Source organism: Pteropus vampyrus, unplaced genomic scaffold, assembly GCF_000151845.1.
Source record: "Pteropus vampyrus isolate Shadow unplaced genomic scaffold, Pvam_2.0 Scaffold208, whole genome shotgun sequence".
Taxonomy (NCBI): domain Eukaryota; kingdom Metazoa; phylum Chordata; class Mammalia; order Chiroptera; family Pteropodidae; genus Pteropus; species Pteropus vampyrus.
The window spans coordinates 429,133-440,478 of NW_011888989.1; the positions used below are offsets into that span (position 1 = coordinate 429,133).

The 11,346-nt window shown below is 34.1% G+C and overlaps 1 protein-coding gene and 1 non-coding gene across 2 annotated transcripts in view; one reads left to right on the forward strand and one right to left on the reverse strand.

The window, feature by feature from the left end:
- HECW1 (HECT, C2 and WW domain containing E3 ubiquitin protein ligase 1) overlaps positions 1-11,346 on the forward strand; it is a 483,256-nt gene that overhangs the window by 371,721 nt on the left and 100,189 nt on the right. The window lies entirely within an intron of this gene.
- On the reverse strand, positions 3,228-3,334 carry LOC111747023. Its single transcript, XR_002783360.1, has one exon. It is a non-coding gene; the product is annotated as a U6 spliceosomal RNA (small nuclear RNA).

Here is an 11,346-nt window from a genome sequence, read left to right on the forward strand (position 1 = left end):
GTAACTACATATGATAAAAGAAACTGAGTACTGCAGACAAATTCACTGTCAATAAAATAAAAATATACATTATTCAATGTAAAGTGAACCCCCTGAAGACATAAATCTCTTACATTTATAGGAAATTAAATTGAAAAAAAAATTAAAATCTTTCTGTTGAAAGAACAAGATTAAGAGTACCACTTGCATTATCTTTTCCAAAATAGTTGTTTGATATGATTGAATAGCCCAAGCACATTTACACTGATTAACAACAATAATGACAAAGTGCCACTTGCAGCATCCAAAAAAGACTCTAACATATAACAATAAAAGGACATAAGTGTGTGTCAGCCATGGGTATTCTTCCTAATTTATCCACTCTCCAAATGTCTTTGTTCATCAGGATTTCTTCTGCTCACCTTCTCTCTGCTGGTAGCTTTGCACAGACACAAGGGAAAACCAAGAAAAGCAACAGAGAGAGAAGCTGAAAGGCAGAGGTTATCTGATGCAGGGACAGAACACCAGAGAAAACAAAGACCCATCCTCTATGAAAACAAATATGGGGTTTTTCCTACTGTGAGAGCACACAGCCTAAGGAATGAAGAGACAGAAGGACCTTAGTATAAAAATAGAGGGGGTGATGGGAAATGTTAATTGTGTTTGCTGTAATGTGATTTTACTCAGCAGACATTGATCAAGTGCATGGCCTGCTATGAACACTGTGATGTACAAAGAAGTATGAGATATGATCTTTGCCCTGGAGAAGTTTGTATTCTCTTTTTGAAGCCAGAAAAACACACACAGTTAAGTAACAAGAGAAATTAGAATTTGATTGAGTGCTAAGATACATGTTAAGATAAGTTCAAAAGAGGGCAAGGAAAGGCATTTTTTAAAATAAAGCACTTGACCTAGAACTAGAAAAACTGGCAAAATCTATCTAGGTACAAAGGCTGAGGAAGGACAAATCTAGAGAGAGCACAGTACAAGTGGTGCAGAGGTAGGATTGAGAAAGACCTGTAGAGAGACAATAAATAATAATTCAGTGTGACCAGAATAGTAAATTTCCACTTGGTTTTTATTTTTATTTTTTTGGAAAACTTTGAAAACCACATGGAAGAGTTAGAACTTTTTGAGTCTATTGAATGAATTTGAGAGGAATGATATGATGATTTTTGTGTAAAAATGGGCAGTAGAGATCAATTCAGGGATCAATTCTTAATAGGGGAAGACTAGAATATTGCCACTTTGGGAAGACAATTTTCTGATATGTGGAAATGTCCCATGGCATCGCAGGACCTTTTTTCCTGGTCTTGTCCATTAAATGTCAGGGTCCCCCATCAGTCACTACAACAACTAAAACAAAACAAAATACCCCTAAGTATTTTCAAACACGATTAGGCAGTAATAAAGCTTCAGTTAAGAATCACATTTTACATTTAAGTAAACTGAAATATCAAAAACCCAAGTCACACACAGAGTTCAGGATCACAGCTCAGATTTCTTAACTCCTAATCCAGTGTAAACTAGTGTTTTTAAAAGTAGACAATGACAGCCAAGAAGGATTGTAACAAAGAGAGATTTGAGAGAGAGAGGCTCTTAGAGACCACTGCCACAGACAAGATATAAGGTTGTGAGGCCCTAAGTCAACGTGGCAAGAGAGAGAAAACAAAAGACACCCTTTGGGAAGATGCTTCAGGGAAGTCAAGGGGTAACTGTTAGCAGATGGGAGTCCCAGTTCTGGCTTCTCTGCAAAGGAGCTGTGTGTCATTGTGCCTTTCTTCCCTTTCTGAAGCCTCAGTTTTCTTATCTGCAAATAGAGACAAGGGGACTAGATGGCCACTAAAGTCTATTCCAACTCTGTAATTTTCAAAGTTGGTGAGCCTTGAATTATAGTTTATTAATAACACATAGGTAAGATAAGCAGGAAAACCAGGTGGTGAGAATGGTACGTTTGTCTCGATAAGTCGATAATGAGTATGAAAACAGCAAGACATCCAATTAGAATTGACAGTTAAGCAGATGGAAATATGAGATTCAGAAATAATCAATAAATGATTTCCATAGTCCATGATTTTTTTTGTACCATATAGCATGGAAATTGGGGAATTTGTTATAGATGTTTCTTAGACTGTAACCTTAGGAATCAATATTTTCTGTTCATCTTCATAAACCATTTGCTCGAGTATTGTTCAGTGGTTGATTTTTTTATCAACTGCATGTAAGGACAGAATTAAAATCAGTTTCTATATTCAGGATCTTAAATGGCAAAGTTTCCCCTTTAAATTCTAACACTATGTTATTAATAGAGACACCATTAAACATCTTTTGGATTAGCCTTTACCTCACCTGAAATTTTTTCACACAGTTTCCTGAAAGAAGATATCAGCAATATAAAATTTTATACAAAAAGAGATCATTATTTGACACATTAACATACATTTTAATACAGTGGTATAACTGTCTGTAATAAATTTAATAACCAACAAAACAGGTCTTATCTCTTTCCATAATGTCAAAATGAAATTGGATATAGAAATATGGAAAGGGCATATAGGACTCTTCTGTTAGTAAAGAAATCACTAAAGGTCAAATCTGGCTTGTTCATACTTCAATAAGCAATACAAATTAACATTAATGAGGAAGGATAACAGAAAACATAATTTTCATTTATTTTACCACCTTATCTTGGTCAAGTTAGAAAATCATTAGTAATAAAAAATTTCTGGAAGGGAACACACAGAAAAGCTTACTAGTAATTGCCTCAGGAAAGGGCAAGAATCTGACAGGGAAGAAAAACCTACTACTCTGAAAGCAGAAGACACTCTTAGTCATTCTTAGCAGTGAGCTTCTTTGATGACAAAAGTCATTTCGTTGACTCTGATGACACAGAGACATCGTCATTCAGGAAGCTTACCTTTAGGGAGGGTAACTTCTGTATTGTTTCTTTTTCACACACATTAACATTTAATCTTCATAAGAAATTTTTTGAGGCAGGTAGAGAATGTATTGTTATTCCTAATAAGAAACTGAGTTCTAGATGTGTAGCCAATAGGACCCAACAAGTCTGTAGAGTCTTCTGAGGCCCAACTAACTTCTATTATTTGTTGGTAGTCAGAAATTCAGTAGATGAAAAGGAACAAAGTTTAAGGCCAGTCTAAACTCCGTTTTTATTCTATAAACTAATTACTTCACCATCATTGCTCTTGCCTTAAACAGTCCAAACCTCTCTTTGATTTCTGTCTATTAAAAATATGGAACACTTCACAAATTTGTGTGTCATCCTTGAACAGGGGCCAAGCTAATCTTCTCTGAATCTTTCCAATTTTCGTATATGTGCTGCCAAAGCGAGCATTGCATTGCTTCTTAAAATTGGTAATTTTCCTCTTGATACAATGTAATCTACACTAGGTTATGGATTTGGTTGGAAGTTTTTAAAATTCTGACACCTATTGAAATTAATTTTTAAATTATAAACAACATATAATGAGACACAGATGGAAAATAAGTTAAAATCCCTTATCTGGAGTATTACCCTGGAGATACTCCCTGGCACACACAGAAGTAAAAAGTTGAATCATGCATTAATCATGTGGTGGTTTTGTATTCCAATTTACCATCGCAGTACCTTGTAGACAGTTTCCATACCATTAAAATTCTTCTATAATATTTTACCATATGGACTTACCATAATTTGACTCAAGCCTTTCTTTATACATTACACTTATTGCCCACTTGTACTATTATAAATATGGTGAACAACTCAAACAGAACTTTTTCTTTTGTTTACTTAAAAAAAGAACTTTGTTAATGATCTATTTTTAGAACACAAAAGGAATCCAGAGAGGAATGTAAATTCATCATTTGACCCTTTCCTCTGAATGCGCTAATTTTTTTTTTTTTTTATCATCAGGTCTCCAGTGTTTTCAAGGAGAGCATTAGCTAATGATTAATCTAAATTCAGTCTTCAATTTTCAATCACAGCTTTAAAAAAAAGAAAAAAAAACTAGTTTACATTTCTAAATTGCAACACAGAAGAGAAGCTTATTTACCAGTAGCTGAAAACTATTTGCTGAGCATATCTCTTGTTTTGTCTGGAGAGCTAAATGTTTCAAGTTTTCACATTTACAACTATGATTAGAGTTATCTCAGCATCAAAAGGAAAAATTTTAAAAGTAGTCCTTACTGCACACTGAGCTTTACCCAATCATGGAAGAATAGTCATAGCATGTTGGGGGAAAACACAGGACACGAGGGGCTCTCCTCTCTCTGTTTATCTCTCTCTCTCTCTCCCTCTCTCTCTCTCTCTCTCTCTCTCTCTCTCTCTCACACACACACACACACACACACACACACACACACACACACACACTCACACACCCCTGATATACTTAGTAAGATAAAATGTGTCAAGTGCCAGGGGATTCCATGAACAATATGTCTGGTTTTAAATGGAAAATCCATTCTTCTAATCATTTTTGGTAATTAGGAAAGCAAATGTTATCATAATGTTTGCAGCGAAATACAAATCAGTCAGTTGGTTGATATCAGACATCCCTCAGAATGGGCCATTTAGTACCACTTCAGCACTACAAGAACCCTACCTAGTACATACTAAATTCTAGCCTAGTCTCAGAATCTCAGAATCTCCTCCAATCATGCCTGAAATCATCTCCATCCCTACAAATTCCTGGCCCCTAGTGAGAAAAGGACATTTCTATCTAATCTTCTCATACTCTGGCTCTAGTTTGTGGGCCATCTAGTACCACTTCGCAATCACCTCCTTTACCCTTGGCAGACGTTTCTATGGCTCAGGGACCCCACAAGTCCTACCTCTTTCCTGTGTTGTTTCCTCCATCTCACTCACAGTCAACTTAAAACATGTATGTGAATCAATCATCAACCTTCAGAGTAACTGGCCTTCATCTGGTTTCTGAAGTTTTCAATTTGGCTTAGTTTTGCCAGTAAGCAGGTAACCTCAGGATGTAGTCACCATTATCCCATAAAGCATATTTCCAACACAAGAATTTCCCTATGACAGCTAGAAATAGAAGTGAGCCTCTTCCTGTTTCAAAGCCCAATTAATTTGGGGGCAATCCACCCACAATTACATACTTTGACTTGGGGTATGACAGCAGACATCACCTGAGTACAGTGAATAGCCAAACCTTCTCAAGGTCTACTATCAGATCTAACTGCTTTCCAATTTCTCTCTGTAACTCATTACTTCAATAATCTTTAATTGAATTGTCTTTAAGAACCCTGCTTTTACAAGCATTAAAAATAGTTTAAACACAAATTAAGGAAGATGGACCTAGTTTCTTCCAAGGAAAAGAACTGTGTTATTTTAGTCCCAGAAATGCTTTAAATATTTAATCATTCATGGAGAAAAAAGAATTATGGGTACTCAATATTGCTTGTATTAATAATCAGCAAAGCTTTCTTTTATCACTTTTATCACTTTATCACTTTAATAGAGACTGGACAGTGCTGTTTGAAAAGTACCAGCTTCTAGATCTTGGTGTCTGGCTATATCAGCTGAAAAGAACTGAGTATTAATGATATAAAAGTGAGAAACTCACCAAAGTGGCATAGAATCTATTCCCTATCCTTCATTTAAGCCATGGGCAAAGAGAATGATCAGGGGAGAAAAAGGATGGATCTACTTCCAGAAGAGCAGTTCAAAGTCTGCTGCATACAGATAGTAAACTGGTAGCACATCTCTGCATGCAAAGAACATTATTTTTGCGTGTAGTATGGAAGAGGACCCAAAGGAAAACCAGCAATTACTGTGTCTTTAATTTTAAACAGTTTACTAAGTAATCTGTTCTACTTTGTCATCTGCAATATCATACATGGCCTAGTCTTAGGTCACCACTTTGGAACTGACTTGACATTTCTGGACTTTATAACCTAGGATCTCATTACCTCTTTAATTCTGAGTGAATGAATTGTATATTGGTATGAAAGAGAGAATTTATTATTTTCTTCTGGATATTTCAGCTCTTTCTAAGTATCTTAAAAATCTTCAAAATTCTTAAATGCTTATTAGGCTTATTTGGCATACTTTGCCAAAAATTATAGAATAATTATCTATATCTGATGGATGTGCTCTAGTATGGAAAATTTATACTGCCTCAGTTTAAATAGTTTACTCTGCAAAGGTCTTTAGGAAAAAGGATGTATATAGAATAATTGTAGAAAACTCATTGGCATGCTCTAGAACTTACGCAATTTATTAAAATTTAAAAGCGAGCTAAATTAAAGTTAGTCACCACAAATACCAGTTTTAAACTACGAAAGTTATTTATTCTGGGAAATTTTGTCAAAATGCTCAACCAAAACCAAAGTATTGGACACAGGCTAATTGTATGGGAGTGGTAAATAGATGCTTTGCAGTCAAATATTACTTAAAAACTTTGTTCTTTCTCTTACGTTGAAAATTTGGAAAGAACTTAATTTTCTCTGATTTTCAGAGACCCTGTTTATAAACTGGGGTTAAAAATGCTCATCTTGTATAATTTTGTGAGAATATGAGATACCATGTGAAGAGTAGCCAGCATAGAAAATGGAATAATAGGCATTAAAGAAAGAATGGCCATTTGAGTGCAATAAATGCTGTTTAGAAGAGCAAGTCCATTGCACATTCAGTTTTGAAGTTCAGTGCTACCTCTTGAAAATGAAGGTCATAAATGGACTTTACTGATAATACCTATCTAAAATTTATATTTAATCTGTTTCTTAATCTATTCAGTGTTTTTAACAGAGGAGAGAGAAATTCAATTCTTTAAAATTTTTTTAAATTAAATGTATTAGGGTAACATTGGTTAATAACATATAAATTTCAGGTATATGACTTTATATTATGAATGACATAGGTATACTCTATTGTGTGCTCCCCATCTGAAGTTTATTCTACTTCTGCCACTATGTATTTGAACCCCCTTTCTCTCTGGTAACAACCATTCTCTTCTCTGTAATGTGTAAATTAGCTTTTTTGTTTTCATATTTTTTATTTGTACATTTGTTGCTTTTGTTTTATATCCCACATGAGTGAAGTCATATTGTTGTTTTATAACTGACCTAGTTCACTTAGCTAATATCTTCTAGGTCCATTCATGTTGTTACAAATGGCAATATTTCATCATATTTATAGCTGAGTACTATTCCATTGTATATATGTACCACTTCTTTATCCAATCATCCATCATAGGACACTTAGGTTGTTTTCATGTCTTGGCTATTGTGCATAAAATTGCAATGAACATAGGGTACATATATCTTTACAAATTAGTGTTTTCAAAATTTTCAGGTAGATACCCAGAAGGATTGCTGAGTCATATAATAGCTCTATTCTTAATTTTTGAGGAGCCTCCATACTGTTTCCCATAGTGGCTGCACCAATTTACATGCCTGCCAGCAGTGTGAGAAGTTTCCTTTTTCTCCCCATTTTCTCTAAAATTTGTTATTTCTTTTCTTATTGATAATAGCCATTCTAACAGGTGTGAGGTAGTATCTCATTGTGGTTTTGATTTGCATTTCCTTTATAACTAATGATGTTGAGCATCTTTTCATATATCTGTGTATATCTTCCTTGGAAAAGTGTCTATTCAGGTGCTCTGCCCATTTTTGTCAGATTTTTGTTGTTGTTGTTGTTGTTGAGTTGTATTAGTTCTTTATGTATTTTGGATAATATCTCCTTATCAGAGATATCATTTGCAAATATCTTCTCCCATTCAGTTGGTTGCATTTTTGTTTTGTTGATGGTTTCTTTTAGTGTATGGTAGCTTTTTAGTTTGATGTAGTCTCATTCATTTATTTTTTCTTTAACTTCCCTTTCCTTTAGGGTCAAGTTCACAAAATCCTCTCTGAGACCAAAGTCCATGGATTTACTGCCTATGTTTCTTTTATGTATTTTATTGCTTCATGTCTTATATTCAAATCTTTCTGCATCGTATGTTTTTGGCTTCTATGTCAAAAGTTAGTTGCCCATAATGTGTGATTTTATTTCTGGGCTCTCAATTCTGTTCCATTGGTCTGTGTGTCTATTTTTCTTCCAATATCATACTGTTTTGATTATTGTACCTTTGTGGTACAATAATTTGAAGTCATGGAGTGTGACACCTTTGATTTGGCTCTCTTTTTGCTCAGGATTGTTTTAGCTATCTGAAAGGTTTTGTTCTTTAGCTATCAAAAATGCCATTGGGATTTTGATGAAGATTGGATCAAATCAGTATATTGCTTTAGGTAATTTGGCCATTTTAACAACGTTAATTCTTCCAATCTCTGACCATGAAATATTTTTCCATTTCTTTCTGCCTTTTTCAAATCGTTTCAACAATTGTCTTTTAGTTTTCAGTGTTAAGGTCCTTCACTTTGTTAACCTTATTTCTAGGTATTTTATCCCTTTTGTTGACATTGTAAATGGGATTGTTTTCTTCATTTCTCTTCCTGATATTTTGTCATTAATATATAGAAACTATTTCTTTATCTTGCCTGATTGCTCTGGCTAGGACTTTCAGTACTATGTTGAATAACAATGGTGAGAGTAGGTATCCCTGTCTTGCTCCTGATCTCAGGGAAAAAGCTTTTAATTTTTCACCATTGAGTATGATATTAGCTAAGGATTTGTCATATATGGCCTTTATAATGTTGAAGTACTTTCCTTCTAGACTGATTCTATGAAATGTTTTAATCATAAGTGAATGTTATATCTTGTCAAATGCTTTTTCTGCTTTTACAGATATGATCATGATTTTTTTATCTTTTATTTTGTTAATATGTCATATCACATTGATTGATTGATTTACATATGTAGAACCATCCTTGCATCCCTTGTGTTATACTTTTAGTATGTTGCTATATTTAATTTGATAGTATTTTGTTTAGAATTTTTGGCCACAAGTTCACCAGATATATTGGGCTGTAATTTTCTTTCTTTCTTTTTTTTGTATGTTCTTGCCAGGTTTTGGTATCAGGGTAATAATGGCCTCACAAAATGAGTAGGAAGTATTCCCTCTTCTTCAGTTTTTTGGAAGAGTTCGAGAAGAAAAGATAATTAATTTTCTTTGAATGTTTGGTAGAATTCACCAGTGAAGCGATCTCATCCTGGACTTTCATTTTTTGGGAGAGTACTGTTTCAATTTCCTTGAAAATGATCGGTCTTTGGCAGTTCTTCATTGTTCAGCCTAAAAAGGTTATGTATTGCTAAGATATTGCCTATTTCTTCTAGGTTATCAAATTTGATGGCATATAGCCTTTCATAGTATTCATGTATAACCTTTTGTGTTTCAGTGGTGTTTGTTGTAACTTCTCTATAATTTATTATTTTATTTGAGTCTTTTATTTTTTAATGCTTAATGAGTCTAGCCAGAAGTTTATCAACTTTATTTAACTTTCTGAAGGACCAGACATTTGTTTCCTTCATTTATTCTGTTGTCCTTTTGTTCCATATTTTATTTATTTCCACATTAATATTTATTATTTTATTTCTTCTACTGCCCCTGTGCTTTGTATGTTTTTCTTCTTCTAGTTCTTATTTTTGTTTCTTTTGTTTTTACTTATTTTCTTTTTTTTTCTATTTAATTTAATTAATTATTTTTTTTGTGGTGACATTGGTTAATGAAATCCAGTAAGTTTCAGGTGTACAATTTAACAGTAAGGAATATGTATGTGTGTGTGTGCGTGTGTGTGTGTGTGTGTGTGTGTATATATATATATATATATACACACACACACACACACACACACATATATATATACACATATATATAATCTGTATATAAATATATGTATGTATATTTCACTGTGTGTTAACCACCCATAGATTTCTTTCTCTCACCACATATTTGATCCCTTTTACCCTATCTACCTCACTCCTCTACCCTGCCCCCCTACACTCTGGTAACCACTAGTCTACTGTTCATGTCATGAATCTCTGTCCTATTTGTTTGTTGCTTTTAGGTTTATATCCCATATATTAGTGATATCATGTGGTTTTCAACTTTTTCTGTATGACTTATTTTGCTTAGCATGATTATCTTGAGGTCCATCCATGTTGTCACAAATGGCAGTATATCATCTCTTCTTATGGCTGAGTAATATTCCATTGTATATATGTACCACGGCTTCTTTATCCATCATCTATCATAGGTCACTTCGGTTGCTTCAAGTCCTGGCCACCATGAATACTACCGCTATGATATCAGTATGCAAATTACTTTTCAGATATGGGTTTTCAAGTTTTGGGGTAAATACCTAGTAGAGGGATTTCTGGATCATATGGTAGATGAATTCTTAGTTTTTCGAGAAACCTCCAAACTATTTTGCATAGTGGCTGTACCGATTTGCACTCCAACCAGCAGTGTATGAGGGTTCCATTTTTTCCACATCTCTCCAACACTTCATATGACTTGTCCTATTGATAACATCTATTCTAACCGTTCTGACAGCTGTGAGGTGATTCTACCCATTTTTTAATTGGATCTTTTTTGTTTTGTTTTTTTATTGAGTTGTATGAGTTCTCTGTATATTTTGGGTATTAAGCTCTTATCAGAGGCGTTACTTGCAAATATATTTTCCCATTCGGATGGTTGTCTCTTTACCTTGTTGATAATTTCTTTTGCTGTGCAGAAGCTTTTTAATTTGATATAGTCCCATTCATTTATTTTTGCTTTTATACCCCTTGCCTTTAAGGCCAAATTCATAAAATCCTCTTTAAGTCCAAGGTCTATGAGTTTAGTCCCCATGTTTTCTACTATACAAATTATTGTTTCAGGTCTTACTATCAGGTCCTTAATCCATTGTGAGTTAATTTAGGTGTCTGGTGATAAGCAACAGTCTAGTTTCATTCTTTTGATTGTGGCTTTCCAGTTTTCCAGCACCATTTATTGAAGAGACTTTCCTTTATCCACTGTATGTTTTTTTGCTTTTTCTGTCAAAAACTATTTGCCCATACAAATATGGGTTTACTTCTGACTCTCAATTCTTTTTTTTTTTAAGTTGATTGAGGTAACATTATATTATATAATTTTCAGGTGTACATTATAATTTGATATCTACATATTCTATTGTGTGATTACAATTCAGAGTGTAGTTTCCTTCAGCTACAGTATATTTGATCCCCTTTACTCACTTCACCCTACTCCTACTCCCCTATATTTGACCCCCTTTATCCCATCTACTTCCTCCCTTCTCTCCCATCCCTTATCCTCTGGTAACCACTAGTTATTGTCCATGTCCATGAGTCTCTGTTTGTCTTGTTCATTTGTTGCTTTTAGGTTTATATAAGCAATATCATGTGATTTTCAATTTCTTCTGTCTGGATCCATCCTTCCTTCCTTCCTTCCTTCCTTCCTTCCTTCCTTC